Genomic DNA, 16,092 nt, shown 5'->3' on the forward strand with positions numbered 1-16,092 from the left:
TTACTGCTTCTTACACTTTAGAAAAGATACATTTAAATAACCTGTCTTATTAAAAGATTGGTTCATCATATATTGAAAGCAATGTTTAACTCTATGGTAGTAAAGAATCATTTCTATTTATTTTCCACATTCAGGATTTTTATTTAATTTTCTAAAAGACAATGTACATACCTCCCTTACCTATTCCTTTTAGTGTGACAATTTTCCATAATAAAGTACTTAAAGAAAAGCTTTCATCAAGAATGAGATGAAATAGCAAAAACAAACAAACAAACAAAAAACACTGCTGCTTTTAGAAAAGCAACACTTGCTCCAATTCAAACAAAAGCACACAGTGTTTGCTGGATATGTTTAAAGTGTTTTCTTGGGGCTTACGTTCCTCACCAACAGGAAAATGGTGGCCATGTTTCTCACGCTGGGTGGCAGAGGCTTACTTGATTTAACATTCGGAAGATACTGGATGTAATACTAAGTTCTTGAAATTCCAACTTTTCTTGATGCCATCAGTGCCAATAGTATAAAATCTGTGGCCATCTTGCTTGTTCACCTTATAAATAGATACTTTAGTAATGCTAGACTTGTGCAGTGTCTACAAGTCTGCATTAGGTCTTGGGTGGTGGCCCTCTTGTCCATGTTGCAAAAACGGTCCACGGCAGACATGTTGGGCATGATGCTCTGTTTTGGAATGTCTAGGTTGAAGACAAAGGTCAAGCGGCTATGATCATCATAGTTAAAGAGTATTGTACAGTAGTCAGGGCCAGCAGCCACAATACTATTCTCTGAGACAATCAGGAGTAGTAGTAGGACTTCATTTTCAGAGTGGAGACCTTTTTGAATCATTGGCAGCAAGGCAGGGTGCAGTTGTGACTGAACCAGGAGGAGTTGCTCCCACTGGCAAAGACGTTGATTCTGTGGACCCAGTCACCAGTGTCATTGTCAACAAACTCAGATGGACATCAGCTGACCCAAAGGGATTTTGCTGCCCCTGGAAGTATTGGTTGGCTTTTCATCTACTTCCTTACTGGACCCAGAAGATACTCTACATCTGAAATCACGTGATCCTGCAGCTAGCAAAATGTTGGGATGCCCATACAAGCTGAGGACATTGGAGCTATGAGATTTTTAAAGTCTTTGCTTACCCACTAGTCATTTCCAGAATTGAAGGAACAAACAAAAATGAATCGTGCTCTCCTTCCCACAGCAAAATTGTTCGCTAGAGGAGATGGATCAGTTCACAAAGTTGGCTGCACAATTAAACCTCAGGATCACCTGTGGTTTCCAGACACGATCTTTCTGACTCCAGATATAGGCATTGCTATCTGCCCTAAAAGTGGTCGTGCCATCCTTCTATGAAAACAGTCAATAATTCCAAGGGATCCATGGGCCCCAGGTTCATTAGCTTTCACCCACTTGTTCCCATTCTTCTTACAGATATGCACTTCATTATTATTGGGGTTAAGGGTCATCTGGGTAACGTCCCTCTTCTAGGTATGGCAGGTGATTCACTCTAGTAAAAACTGATGCAGGGGGGCTGGGGATGTGGCTCAAGCGGTAGCAAGCTCGCCTGGCATGCATGCAGCCCGGGTTCGATCCTCAGCACCACATACAAAAAACAAAGATGTTGTGTCCACCGAAAACTAAAAAATAAATATTAAAAAATTCTCTCTCTCTCTCTAAAAAAAAAAAAATGATGCAGGGACGTTGTTCTTTGCATTTTCAAAGGATAAAAATCTGGGGGTCACAATGGTCAGGAACAGATTGGAGCCAAGAATTCCTGGGGTCAATTTGGAAGATCAGGCTTCATCTGGCACAGGTGAAGGCAGAAAATCACTTCAGTAAACTTACATCTGTATAGCAATGATGCGGCTGAGTGCTCTAAAAGATGGTGAGATGCTTTTCTTTTAGAAAAATGAAGAATCCATTGTATTTACACTGATGTATAAAACAGCATGCTATATAAATTTAATCAGATTATGTTCTAGTTATAATTTTAATCCTTAGGGAGGTCTATGACTTTATTGTTCAGCCTTAGAAGTTATATGTTATAACAATCATTTTTTTAACTTAGTGGCCATGATAATGTGAAGTTATGAATGTACAGAAACCGTCAGTCAGCTTGAACATTAGGATTGTGAAAAATGGTGAAAAACATGTCAGGTTGGGATGGTGCTGAGCCAGCTAACTTAGGTTCAGCTTGGTTAGTAAGCAGAACAAGAGATCTCTGAAGCATCTGCTTCCTGTGATCATTTGCATAGTATTAAAAAGGAATTCAAGAAGTCACCGAGCAATAAACCATACAGAATATGCCAAGAAGTTCAGAATCATAAATGACAGAAAACTACACCTCTAGTTATTTTCACATGGACAAGTGTGGAAATAATTTTGAAATCCAGTATGTGTTGGCTTAAACAATATATAAAACATATAGACTTATTATCTATTTTTATATACTTTATTTTTTGTAAACATCAATGCCTTAATCTTAAAAAAATATCTCAAATTATAGTTTCTTGTTTTTTAACAGTTCAGCAGGAATACAGCATCTTTCTGAAGACTTGTACTCAGTAAATAATCAACAAATCTTTAAGATGATAGAGAAATAAAAGGAATCTCAGAGTGTGATTGCAAAAAATTAAGTCAACTGTATGTAACAAAACATTTTAAGTATTAGATTTTATGCAGAAATTATATTTATCAATCTATTTTCAACAATGAGTAAACAGTTATTCATGTAACAGTGACTTAGTCAATTCTAGCTAGTACAATAGTATATAATCTACCAAAATTTAAAAATCATCCACTTATCCATTTAAAAATTTTATTAACAAGGAATAAAATGAGCACAATGAACTGGATTATGTATTTAAATATATATCAATGATATGTATTCAATTTTATATTTAAATATTGAGTAAATATGTAATGATACAAGTTATATAAATAATTAATATAATATTAACAAATAATGACAATATCAATAGGAAATAATGCTAACATTTAGGCTGATGTTCAGGAAGTTATATCAACACAGTTTACAACCTAAATAGCTGACCTAACCAGAGGGATTCATTTAACCATTCAGGCCTATTCAACTGTGAAACATTGAAAATGACTAATAATAGTGCCTATATTGACTTATGGCTTGGAGTTAATATTAGTCTGTCTCTGGTTTTTTGTTCATTTAGACTCTAGTACTCATACTGCCACTATCACATAGGTACCTCAATCAAGTTATTTAATATCCATCTCAATTTATTCACTGGCCAAATAAAGATATTAATAGTATTGTCCTCATAAGGTTATTGGGGATTGAATGTGCTGTACAAAGCACAGTGGTTGATGATCAGCAACCAAGTGCTACTGTGTTGGAATTTGCTGTTAGAATCAAGTTTAATTCTTGAATAAAGGAATGTCTGTGAGCTACCATCAGTACCATTTATTCTGGACTTGGCTTATTCATATAAAACCCAATTGTGCTTAATTGCTTATTCTTCTTACATACATCTGAAAATAAAGTATTCTATGTATATCAATTTATTATTTCCTGGTCTCATATTTATACCCTGATATCTTATTGTTAATATTTCATGATATTGGGATTGAACCCAGGGGTGCTTAGCACTGAAATACCTTTTTTTTTTTTTTTTGACACAGTGTCTTGCTAAGTTGCTGAGACTGGCCTCAAACTTGTGATCCTCCTGCTTCAGCTTCCCTAGTGGCTTGGATTACAAGCATGCACCACCATACCAGGCAAATGCTAATTTCTTTTTCAAGACCCAAGATTTCGCTCTGATCTACAAGTTCTGCTTGATTACTGGCATTGCCTGTTTGATAATTACAGTTACTAATATGACTAAAAATAAAACAATAAAGTATACACAAAAACAAAATAAAATTAAAGAAGTTTCAACTAATGTTGCTGTAGTTTGGATGTGAGGTGTCACCCAAAAGCTCACATGTGAGATAATGCAAGAAGGTTCAAAGGAGAAATGATTGGGTTGTGAGAGTCTTAACTCAATCAATGAATTACTTCCCTGATAGTATCAACTGAGTATTAACTGAAGTGGTAGGATGTGGCTGGGGCAGGTGGGAATTAGGGTATGACTTTGGGAGATATATATATAATTAAGCTGGCCTTCTAAGAGCCCTCAATAAACTTTCCCTCCTCTACAGTTGCTCTGGTCAGACCCTTTAGTCACAAGACAGAAAAAGCTGACTAAGACATCTGTTTTAAAATTTTTCTGTCCAAAGAAAGTTGAGTGTTTTTAGTACTGCTTGGGTCAATAACACTATGAAATAATGTGTTCTTTATTGTTTTCTTCTTTATATGTTTATTTAAGTATGTCTACTTTTTTGAAATGCACATTTCACCTTTTTAGAATTTCTAGTAATCTGGAGAACAGCAACTTAATTGCTCCCAAGAACAAGACTTTCAGAAAATAAGTCTTTTGTTTTCTATCCCTATTAAATTCAAAATCAGAGCCACTACTACTAAACTTTAAGATCACTCACACCTCTTAAGAAGAAGACTCACAATAAAAATCATGAAAAAGCAATAAAAATAAAATTTCAAATAAGTAAATAATTATTTTCCATGAGTATACTTTACAGAATCTCTCCCACCTTCTCTTCATCTCTTGCAACTTTGTTTCCACCTCCTTCATTCCTTCTTCTTCTTCTTTTTATTTTGATTTTTTACTTCAGAAGCTATAGATATCAGGGAAGTTACCTGATCCCCTCAGACTTCAACTTTCTATAAAATAAAAATTTCTTTACTTTAAAACAGTGATGGCACAGTAAAAAAAAAAAATAGTGCAATGAAAAACAGACTCCCACTGTAAGAAGCATTAAAATAACATATTTGAACAGATGGAATAAAGATCACATAGAAATTTTGATTTATACAAATGAGTGAAGAGCAACCGTGATGAGAAATAGTAGACAAAGCTGAAACATATTTACCTCTAAAATAATCAGGTTTATAGCAGCAGAGTAGAATGGTGGTTTGCAGCAAATGGAGGACAGTGGGGATGGAAAAGTAATGGTGAAGGGCATAATGTTATGTTTCAGCTATGTGAGACAAATGGATTCTTCATCTATCATACAAAATAGTGACCACAGCACACATTACTGTATTTTACATGTATAGCTTTGTAAGAGGGTAGATCTTCTATTGTACTCTTACCACACACACAAAAAAAATAATATAATAATAATAGTAAAATAAAAGGATGGTAGGAAATTTTGGAAGCTGAGAATTATGGGAATAGATTTAGAAGTGCTCTTTTACTGTTGCATACCTATTCCTATACTCCTCAAGTTGTATGCATTAAATTTGCACAGTTTTTTATATATCAATTAAAGTAGTTTAATAAACTTCCTCATTTGAAAACCTCATTGAGTGTAATAGACTACTTATAGCAAAGATAATTAGACCCCAATAACTCTCAGAGAAGATAATAATAGCACAAATATCTTAGTAAAGAAACGAGAGTGTCCTGTTTTAAGACTTTTAATCTAAATGTGAAGTGGTTGAAAATTATTTGAAGGTAGGTGGTGATATGTTAGAGATTCATATTGAAAAACCTCAAGAAATCACTAAAACTTAATAATATAATGTCTGTAGAGGATACAAAGTAGAATTGCAAAAAAAAAATAATTATCTAAGAAAATATAAGCAAATAATATTGAAAAAAGAGCTATTCCACAAGTAAAAAATTATAAAATTATCTGTTTAAACCCAAATGTATCAATATTTATATTTGATATAATCTAGCACCACAATTAAAAGAAAGGGTTTTCCGGATTTGGATAAAAATATAAATAATAACCTATTATGTATTCTCTAAAAGGAAATTATATATTAATTAAATTAGATATTAAATTAAATATAGATAAGTTAGAAGTAAACCAATGGAAAATGGTATATAATTCAAATAAAAAATTTTAGCTTAAATATATTAGTCAAATAATGCATTAGGTGGAAAACTGGCAAAGGTCAAATGAAGAGTAGCTAATTCTATGGTAGCAATGATAATTTTCTGATTTTTACAGCTAAGCTATGATTATGTACAATATTAACCTGAGGATACTGAGTGAATAGGATATAGTAATTCTCTGTGCTATATTTGCAAATGTTTATTATTCTAGATTTATTTCAAAATAAAATGTTTAAATAAAACATATCTAATAACACAAATATTCTCTGAATATTTCAAGAACTCATCAATAAATTTTAAAAAATAATAATCTATTTTACAGGTTCCACCCTCCCCCTCAAATAGTGCCATCTCTGAATCATGCCTTTAAGGAAGATAACTTTTCAAAATACTTAAGATAGAAAGTATAGCAAATGCTCAACAAAACTAGCCAGTAAATTGGAATTGCAAATTAACATGATTGTGCCACCATTAAATATCTACTATAATGGCTAAAAGCAAAATTGTATGTTAGAGGAACATCACTTTGTCATTAATATCTAAAGTGCATGGGAAAAAAATAATTGAAACTTTCTTATGAAGGTGATCATACACTTACCACACAAAGCTACAAAGCAGTAATCCCATTCCTAGATATTGACCCTTCAGAAATAAAATGCATGTTGTTCTTTATTATTTATAGAAACTTGAATTATCATTGCCAATATCTGGAATAAATTGAGAATTTCATCTGTTAGTCAATAATAGTTTTAAATGTTGCATATGTAAAAAAAAAGAATATTAGAATTAGAAAGAAACTACTGACAGGTGCAATAGCATGAGACATATTTAAAAACAACACAGTCTATTTTTGTGAGGCTTTTTTGAGTAAGATAGTTTTCCTGACTTCTTTCTCAGTAGACTCATTGGAATATAGGAAACTATTGATTTATGAATGTTCATCTTGTATCCTTCAACATTGATGAATTTGTTTGATCAGCTCTAGAAGTCTTCGGGTAGAATTTTTGAGTATTCTAGACATAGGATTATATCATCAGCAAAAAGAGACAATTTGACATCTTCTTTTCTTGTTTGTATTCTTTAATTTCCTTCTCTTGCCTGATTGCTCTGGCTAGAGTTTCAAAACTATATTGAATAGGATTGTGAGAGTAAACATCCTTGTCTTCTTTCGAATTTTAGGTTAAATTCTTTCAGTTTTTCAATGATCAGTACAATGTTGGCTTTGGATTTGACATGTGTAATCTTTATAATGTTGAGAAAAGTTCCTTTTATTCCTATTTTCTTCAGTATTTTTAACATGAACTGCTGATAAAGTTTGTCAAAGTCTTGATCTGTACCTATTGGTATAATCATGTAATTTTGTCTGTAAGTCTATTTATTTGGTGAATTACATTTATCAATTGGTGAATGTTGAAAGAACCATGCATCCCTATGACAAAACCAATTTGATCATGGTGTGCAATTTCCTCAATGCATTTTTGAATGCATATTGCTGATATTTTATGTAGAATTTTTCATGTAAATTTTCACTGGGAATATTGGTTTGTAGTTTTATTTCCTTGATGTGTCTTTAACTGCTATTGGTATCAGTGTCATACTGGCTTCATAGATCAATATCAGAACTAAAGAACTAAACAGATATTTCTCAAAAGAATAAATGCAGCTTGGTGCAGGAGTAATTCTAGCAGGAGGATTGAGGCAGAAGTTTGGAAGTTCAAAATCACCCTTAGCAATTTTTTCAAGGGCATAAGCAATGTAGTCTGTCTCAAAATAAAGAAATAAATTTAACCCTTTAAATTGCCCATTTAAGGAAGGGGCAGGGACATGGTTCAGTGGTTAAGCACAGCTGGGTTTAATCTTTGGTACAAAAAGAAAAAGAAAGAGAAGGTGAAGGGGGAAGTAGAAGGAAAATAAGAAGGAGAAGAAGAAGAAGCAATATAAATGGCTAACAAATATATGAAAAAATGAACAATATCCTTAGCAATCATGGAAATACAAATGCAAAAACCCATTGAGATTTTATCTCACTCTAGTGGAAATGATAATAATCAAGGATACAAATAACAATAAATGCTGATGAGGATGTGAGGAAAAAGGCAGACTCATGAATTCTATATAGGTCTGAAAATTAGTACAGCTTCTTTGAAAAGCAATATGGAGATTCCTTGAAAAATTAGGAATGGACTCACCATATGAACCAGCTCTCCAACTCTTTGATATTCTCCCAAAAGAACTAAAAGCAACCTCTTATAACTTTGCATTCATTCCAATGTTTATAGCAGTTCAGTTTACAATAACCAAACTGTGGAACCAGCCTAATCACCTATTAGCAGATGAATAGATACAGAAAATATGGCATATATACATTGTGTTAGCCAGTTTTTTTTTGTCACTGTAACCAAACAAAAACAATTTAGGGGAAGAAAATTTTATTTTGGACTCATGGTTTCTGAGTTTCAGTCCATGGTCAGACATCTCCATTGCTCTGAGCTCAAGGTAAGACAGAACTCATGGCAGAAGAGCATGGTGAAGGAAAGTTTCTAGATTGGCAGCTAGGAAGGAGGCAGGGGGAGAGAGGGAGAGAGGGAAAGAGGGAGGGAGGGAGGGATAATGAGAGGGAGGAATAGAGAGACAGGGAGAGGGGAGAGCTAGGAGCCAGGGGCAATATATAAACCCCAAAAGCACATCCCCAAAGACTTATTTCCTCCAGCCATACCTTACTTGCCTAGAGTTATCATCCAGTGCAGAAGTCCTTTCAAATTATCTCTCTGCTGTGACCTGCACAGTCATTAATTCAGGTTCCTGGACTGGGTGGTACATTATATGGGGATGGAGGAAAGATAAACAGACACACAAATAGAGAAAAAGCTAGATATCAGTGGTAGACTATCACCCTGTTAGGGAGGGAGGTGGTGACACAGAAAAGCTCAGCACATTTATCATATTGGTATAAAATCAAAAGGATTTATTGTGAGAAAGCTTCTTCAAAGCAAGCAGAAGCAAGGTGAGGAGTATGAGCAGCCTGATTATGGTTATCAGCTTGCACCCATAACTTTCTACCCCTGAGCAGCTGGTGTCTGAACCTCAAGGTCAAGAACGGAATAGCTCTTTAGCTGACATAGAACCTCCTATTGAACAGAATGTCACATACCAACCAAGCAGTCTCAAATCAATGCCTCTGCACAGACAGTTCCCAAGGGAGGCATTGACTCCGTTATTGGCAGTTCAAGAACCATAATTCAATCACTGCTCCTGACGTTACTCTATCAAATAGATTAATTCATTGATCAGGTCATACCTCCCAGGATCTAATCATTTCACCTCTGAGCATTCCTTCATTGTCTCACACATGAGCTTTCATGAGACCCCTCATATCCTAACCATATTATATACAATGAGGTTTTACACAGCTGTAAAGAAAAATGAAATTATGTCATTTTATTTTAAATTATGTTGTTATATGTTATGGGCAAATATAAAATTGGCAAAATTGGAGAACATTTTGCTAAGCGAAATAAGCCTGTATCAAAAAATCAGTGGTCAAATGTTTTCCTCTCACGTAGAAGGTGGAGAGTAAACCGAAATTTTAAAAGAGTTCTGGGGGGAGCCTCATAAAAATAGAAGGAAGAAAAGTGTACAAGGGAGGAAGGAGGGATGGGAATGCTGAGTGAAATTGACCAAAACATGTCATGTGCATAATGAATATATTACAATAAATTCCACCTTTATGCATAACATTAATGCACTCATTAAAAGAAACTAAATTAATACAAGGAAGTCTAATGGAGTGGAGGAAGCGGATCAGTGAGAGAGAGGAGGAAAGGGAAAGTATGAAAGTTCAAAATGGAACAAATTATGTTATATACATTTATGACTATAAAAAATGAACCCAATATTATGTATAACCATAATGTACTAAAACACACACACACAAATAAATAAATAAATATTCTGTTAAGTGAGAAACAAACTAATGAAAGTAGCCAGAAATAAACCTAAATGCTTTTTTCACCCATTTGTATAAAAATCTGAAAAAAATGACAAAGATTTAGAGATATAAAGATTTGGAGCCTGGATTTTTGGTTGTTGGAGTTAAGGATGGGCATATGAAACTGAAAAAAAATTATGAAAAAAAAATTTCAAGGTGATACTAAAGTTTCTAAATAATGATTGTAGAAATACTTGTGTGATTGCATGTATGGGTAGAGTGAAGGAAAGCACAAATATCTTATTTTAAGCTAATTGCAATGTATTTGTTTATTAAGATAGTTGACTTATATTGTATCTCATCAAAAGTGCAAAAGAGTTTATGCTGAACTAAAAATTAACAGAATTATGGACAGCACATAAAGAAATAGAAAAATCAACAAGAAAGAAGGAAATATGAGTGAAGTGTTGTAAGAATTTTGGCAAAATTAATCACTCTTCATACTGTACACCATACAGTGAAATAAATGTAATATAGATATAAAAGTTCTGCATGTAATTGTTATAGATTATGAAAAATGAAGTGAAATTTACTGTTATTTTCATATATCTATGTTCCTTCTTAAATATTCAAAGATAATGAAAGTAAGGTAGGATCACCTGATAAATTTTACCTTCCAATAATAATTTGTTAGTGAGATGTTTCTCCATTTGTACACTTTTTCCAAGTATTTCTTTTATTCTTTGAAAAAAGAGAAAAGCCTTCCCATAGAGCTCCAATTAACAGGATTTCAAAAATAGTCCAGTCTGTCTGAAGACATGATCGTTAAAATCTATCCATAAGATCTTAAAACCATTGCATTCATTTACAGTTTCTCACTAGGATGAATTCAATGGAAAGTAATTCTTGAATTATAACAGAATTTTTTTCTACCAGATTGTTAAAAATCTCCCTTTCATTAATGGTAATGCTCACATTTGAAATATTTCTCTGCAGTATAGCCCATGGGACATACAGTAAGATAGGGCATATCTCAAATTCTTCTCCATATTTCTTATATTTATAAATCTTCTTGCCATTGTTACAACCATAATGCTAAGTTCTGAGTCATGTGGAAATACCTTGTGACATTTCTTATATTGTTACATTATTCACCTTCATGAATTCTTAGATACTTGGAAAAAATGGTCTACTATTAAGGGTTTCATACATTCCTTAAATATTGGAGTTTGTCACCCTTATGTATTATCTAATGATAAATAAAATATTTGTGGGACTAAACACATGTCTAAACTCCATCATTTATATTGTTTCTCACCATAATGAATCTAAATTTGAATAAATCTGAGCTAAAAATAAAGTTATTTCTGAAATAATTAACATTCAGAGAATTCCTTTCATTATAAAAAGTTGAGTATTCAGTAAAAAAAAAAATAGGTGGTGAAAGTGAACATATCTTGCATGAGTGCAATGCCCTCCTAAGACTCATTATGTTTTTCAAAATGAATATTTTATTTTTAATAATCTTTTCAGCATGGAAATTCATACTCCTTCATTATAATTTTCCTATTCTTCAGGAATTTTCCATTTGAATGATTTTTTTGTAGTCTATGTCAGTTTTGCAAGGAAATTTCTTGGCCTTATCTCTTGATTTCTACTCTAATGATGGACCTCTTGTTAGCTTTCTGTCAACCTCTCAAGTTCCTTCATTTACTCCAATAAGGAGATTAATGATGAATTAGAAATGCAAAGTCCCATTAACGCCAAGTGTCTGAAATTCTTCCATATAAATCTTCTAATTAAAGTGATTATCAGTGCCCCAGAGTCAAGTCTGTGGTCCCATCACTGAAAATAACTGGTCTATGGCACACGTTGTTGAATTTTCAAGAAATGATTACTCTCTTTTAGACTTAAAAAAAAAAAATCTGGAATTTGGGACCTCATGGAACCCTGTGCGGTATGTGACTCTTGTAGCTAAACTATAATACCTTTTTAAAAATTTGATTTGATTTGACTTGATTTGATTTGATGTGGTACTGAGTATTGAATGCTAGGTGAGAGCCACTGAACTACATCCTCATTCCCTATAATATCTTTTTCAATGATAGGAAACTGAGGTTATGAGACCACATTTAAGTTTATAGAAAGGAGTATTATTCTAAAATAATCCCTGCCTAATTTATTCTTGACTTCGCTGATTAATCATTAGGGACTAAATAGATACAATATTTCTTCTTTCTGGGTAACTCTAATATGTTTTTATTTTTCTTTATCCTTTTTATTTAATCTCTAAATTTTCGATAAAATCTAAAACACAGTTTGGTGTTTTCTGTGGTTGGTTTTAATCATGCATTTGGCAAAAGTTAATGTTATTGTCTTCATTTCATTTCTTAAATTTATTTTTATATGTATAGACTCTCCCGTGTTCTATTGATGTGTTGAAAATAGAAACACAAAAACATAAAAAAGTTTGATTTTAAAGTCACATAAATACATATGATAATAGTTACTTGTACCACTAGTAATTAATTTAACTTATTGAAGAATAATTGTATTACTTTAAAAGAACACAATATATTTAGCTAGGGACCACCAGCAGATTTGTTTCAGAATGATCATTATACAGTATGCAGCCCAACAGTCCCCACAGAGCCTCAAATTCTCTTCCCTTAATTTTATCAGATTGTTTGGGCAACAGGAGACTTCAAGACTCGACCATTTCATCCAAATTAATTAGCCTTTGAATTCATAGCTTGAAAATCTAGATTGAAAACATACATTGCTTGTCAGGTATGCTTCTGCTTTTGTACACATGACTAAATCAGAATTAAACATATTGACAACTCTTAATGTCCTGGAAATGACGAAGTCCCTCAGAAAGAAGAATTACATCATCTTTAAAATAACACTGTGACTGAAATGCTAGTTTAAAATAACCCCCAAAATAAATACTGTGGAAAGCAGTTGCCTGCTATATCAAAATGAGAAAGATACTTTCCATCTTCTGCATTGTCTTTGCAGATCAAACTTTCCCTTAAACTGTAACATTCTACTAAATAACACCTTCCATCCACAATTTTTTTTCTCTTAAATAGAAATTTTAATGAATTCATCCTCTGTGACATTTGCATTTATCTTTAAATGCCACAAGATAACAGGGTTTTAATCATTCCAAATAGGTTTTTAATTATAGACCTAATTACTTTTGCAGAAGGTTAAGCTCCACAAACAGGAATAAAGCTGTTTACTTGCACTTTGTGTGAAGAATGATGTTTTGCTCTTGATTTAGGTATTCGGTAAATTTATTCGGTCAGTTTTAGCTGACTTTTTAGTATTAGAAGAGCTGAGTTTTAAGAGAATTTGACATTATGCAGTGTGAATCAAATAATGTTATTCTAATTAATTACAGAACCAGAGAAGGAATAAGAGATGCTTTGCACAAGAGATGGCAGATTAGGAGCTGCTAATTCTGGCCTCCAAGGCAGTACCAGCAACAGTGTAGTTACCAAGATACGCAAGGTTGATGTCTGTAGAGTTTACGAAGAAATTGACTGCTGAACAGTTCTTGATAAAGATAGAAGATTACTATTTTAAAACTGAGTTCTGAGTGAGGACTCAACTAATGATTTGTAGAGAAAAAAATCTACTAAATTATTCATTTGGGTAGTTAAACATTTTGTTTCTTTGTTTGCTTCTCATAGCCTCCTATGGGTGATTTTTGAAGGTATGTAGCAGTTCATAAGAAATTTGTTGATTTCAGCTGTCATGTTTAACATATATGTGGACTCTGAAGATGAGCCCCAGAAAGGATAATCATAAATTATGCATCCTCTTCTATGATGAACTGTCTCAATTGTTTATATAACCCTATCTACTATAGGGAGAAGTGGTCAATTCATGCCAACATATTATGATTGTTCCAATGTGTTTCAACATTTCTTTCACTCATTACAGCTGCAATAGAGAGAAGAAAATGATATTGTACTGAGACTGAAATTCTCTGAAAAACAATCATGAGTCCTTTAATTGGGCAACTTGTTCAGCAGTGCTTGTTCATCTAGAGGAGATCACTACTTATTCACATTATACTAGAAACAAGACATACTCTTGATCTATGAGGTATATGAAACTGGTCATAGAAGAAACCTACACTATGTCCATTATGTATAGCCACCCAGATTTTCTGGTTGGATAAGAAATTGTTTTCCTTTGCTGAGGATCACACTTAAGGAGAATGAGACTATTTAAAAAGGGGGTTACATAAAGAATGTTTGTAAACACTAGTAATTGTAACATTTTCATAATGATTCATCCTATGCCTTATACTATAAAGATTCCTCAGTTAAGCTTTGTTGAGTGAGCTTTCAGTGAATGCCAACTATTATCAGATCCTGTGCTCAGAATGCAAAAGGGATAGTTACAGTTCTGCTTGAGGTGCTTGTACTCTATTCTGAAAGAAAAAAATATATATATTATGAAAGAAAAAAAATATTATGAGGTGGCAAAAGTTTTACAGATGATATATAGAATAGAGAGAGCATATTTGGTTCAGATTGAGTAATTAGGATACTCTTTCTGAAAAAAAAAATGGATTCCAGAGCTCTCGTGAGAGATAACTATGAGTTGTCTAGCTAGCAACATTAGTCAATTTTTCCTGACAGAGAGGAAATATTAGACATCAATGAAAAACTGAGACTATACAAGAAACTGAGAGAGTGCTACATGGGGCACAAAATAAAGTGGAGATAGGATGACAAAGCAGATAAACTTGTATATCTTCAGGACAAGATATGGGTCAGGACTAGGTGAGGGAAATCCTCTAAACCATGACAAGGTTTGTGTGCTTTCTCCTTCATAGATGCAGAGACTGAAGAAGTAATAATGGAGAAGTATATCATGGGACTCAAAGACTTTTGTTTTAAAATACTGTACTATGTTTACCTGTAGAATAGAATGGATTGTGCTTATTTATTTGAAAGTGATATAATGCTAATTCTTACCTCCACTAATTATTAGCTGTGTGACTTTAAGTGAAACAATTATGTCCTCAAAAGACATCACTTATTCATCACCAAAATGAACAATAACGGCAAGAACAACCCAATATTTCCTACTTCACAATTTTGTGTAATCAAATGATGCAATCTTTGTGAAGGACTTCACACATGATAGGAATAACAGCTAATGGTTAATCTCTTTGCATATCCATATGATTGAACTGGCATCATTGATTTGTGAAAATTTGATTTCTAAATTGAAGAAAATTTAATTGGCTATTTGAAAAAGAACAGGGCTTCTTTCACACAGGACTAATAGTTTATCAGCTGTGTTAAGATTTCATGTAAAAGTAAAAGCCTCCAAAAAAAATCTAGAAAAAGAGCTGTATGAATCTGTGTTAAAAAAATATTGAAATATGACACTTGATCCAAAAGATGGAGAGATTATTTAAGACATCAAAAATAAAGAAATATGTGAGTAAGACTTAACAAAGAAATGAACATCAGGTAAAAATACTTGTAGCATAAATAAACATCAAATGATTATTGTCTAATGTATCTGAGCCACATCCCCAGCCCTCAGAAATTCCTTTTTTTAATTAAAAATATTTGAGTACAAATATTCAAACAAATATGGATAAGAAATTACATGATTATAAAATTTTCATAGCTTAGTAATTAAAATGATCCAAAACCCATCAAATAAATAAATACAATGTGTTAGATGCCATAAAAGCTATGTACCAGTTATAGAGACTAGAAAAACCTATGTCAATATTGAATTTTTCAAAATATTCAATATTCTTTAAAAGAGTATAATATGTAGGATGTCATTCATGTAATTTTTTTTTGTACCAAGGATTGAACTTAGGGTCACTTAACCACCGAGCCACATTCCAATCCCTTTTTTTTGTATTTTATTTAGGGATAGGGTCTCACTGAGTTGCTTAGGGCCTCACTAAATTGCTGAGGCTGGCTTTGAACTTGAGATCCTCCTACCTCAGCATTTGGGATTACAGGTGTGCACCACCAAGCTTGGCTTTATTCATGCAAATTTAATACAAAGAAGTTAGTGCCTTAATACAGAGGATGAGATTTTTGATAAAAGATGAATGGACAATAAAATAAAAACAATCCAGACATCATATTGAACAAGGATAGAAGAATGCCACTAAGCTAATGTCACACTGTGATTTTATGAATCCCTGGTGAAAATAAAGGGGAAAAT

The 16,092-nt window shown here is 33.0% G+C and overlaps 1 pseudogene; it reads right to left on the reverse strand.

Moving 5' to 3' along the window:
* Positions 1 to 439: 439 nt before the first annotated feature.
* Positions 440 to 14,925, reverse strand: LOC113191112 (actin-related protein 2/3 complex subunit 1A pseudogene; annotated as a pseudogene).
* Positions 14,926 to 16,092: the final 1,167 nt, after the last annotated feature.

Source organism: Urocitellus parryii, chromosome 13 (genome assembly GCF_045843805.1).
Source record: "Urocitellus parryii isolate mUroPar1 chromosome 13, mUroPar1.hap1, whole genome shotgun sequence".
In the NCBI taxonomy this organism is placed as follows: Eukaryota; Metazoa; Chordata; class Mammalia; order Rodentia; family Sciuridae; genus Urocitellus; species Urocitellus parryii.